The sequence below is a fragment of the Aplysia californica genome, unplaced genomic scaffold, assembly GCF_000002075.1.
Source record: "Aplysia californica isolate F4 #8 unplaced genomic scaffold, AplCal3.0 scaffold00169, whole genome shotgun sequence".
Lineage (NCBI taxonomy): Eukaryota > Metazoa > Mollusca > Gastropoda > Aplysiida > Aplysiidae > Aplysia > Aplysia californica.
This window is the reverse complement of record NW_004797439.1, coordinates 677,808-679,065: the sequence shown is the minus strand read 5'-3', so window position 1 is coordinate 679,065 and position 1,258 is coordinate 677,808. Positions and strand designations below refer to the sequence as shown.

Here is a 1,258-nt window from a genome sequence, read left to right as displayed (position 1 = left end):
TATTGTTATCACGGCATTTTATTCCCTCAGAAAGCATGAAGAAAGATCAATAATATTGTCTGTGTGACCATTGTGATGCTGTTGGCAAGTTGAATCTTTGGGCAGTAATTGATTTTGCGGCAGCCGAAATAGCTCAGTTGGGAGAGCGTTAGACTGAAGATCTAAAGGTCCCTGGTTCAATCCCGGGTTTCGGCACGGAACATCCGGCGGCTCGCCCAATTTTTTTTTCAATTTTATTTTTTACTTTTTCTTTCTATGTTCCTTTCTTTGTCATATTTTTTTTTTGTTCGAGTGTGTTCGTTTTCTGTTCGTGAAAATATTTTTTTAAATATTGTACTTGAATCATCGAAATGCTTTAACAGACTACTGACATTAATGGCAAAGTTCTTTTCCTACTGCAAAATTCTGTTGAATAGCCTACTTACCCTTAATGGTAGCTGACTGCATTTTTTTTGTACTATTTAAAAAAAATTAAACTTACTGCTAGAGCCTTGAAGTATAATATGTTGCATCGTTATTACACAACACACAACATTATGATGTTGAAAGGGTGGGCGTAGGGGGAGGGGGGCTCAGCTGACAATGGTCGTCGTGCACGAAGACATGATGTGACGGGGGATAGGGGATACGCAATCTAAAACAAACATCCGTACGAATTAAAACCACTTTCCACTCTTCCCACTTACCTCTAGCCTCCCTTTTCTCTGGTCCCCCCCCCCCTCTCAATCATACACACAGTTTTGTTTAGTTTCTAGTTTTAGTAGAGGTTTTACGGCGCTCGCAACTGCATAAGGTCATATGAGCGCCAGAAGATTAGAGGTGTTACAAGAGAGTAACAAACATAAAACAGAACAAGGAGAGATAAGGACGATAGTTGTTTGATTGGAAAGAAGGAGCAAACCGCACCAAAGCACCCGCTAACCACCCACCCACACTTTTGTGACTTCACTTTTAGCAACAATACGATAGTGTGGAATTAAAACACCTGTCTCAATGGACAAAACAGAAGGGCTACGAATTACATTCAGAAGAGGGCCGAATTGACTCTATTAGGGCCTATATTATATACGCTGAATTATCGTAAACCTATATACGTCGTCTCAAACAAAACAACTGCTCACGACAAGAGAGGATTTTGGAGGGCAAAGGGCAGGGAGAGACAGAGAGAAAGAGAGAGTGAGAAAGAGAGAGAGAGGGATCGAGAGAGACAGAGAGAGAGAGAGAGAGAGAGAGAGATTGGGGGGAGGGGGTGGGGTTG

General features: G+C 41.7%; 1 protein-coding gene and 1 non-coding gene across 4 annotated transcripts in view; one reads left to right on the top strand and one right to left on the bottom strand.

Moving 5' to 3' along the window:
• LOC101847421 (RYamide receptor) overlaps window positions 1-1,258 on the bottom strand; it is a 245,911-nt gene that overhangs the window by 143,893 nt on the left and 100,760 nt on the right. The window lies entirely within an intron of this gene.
• Window positions 123-195, top strand: TRNAF-GAA. The gene has a single exon. It is a non-coding gene; the product is annotated as a tRNA-Phe (tRNA).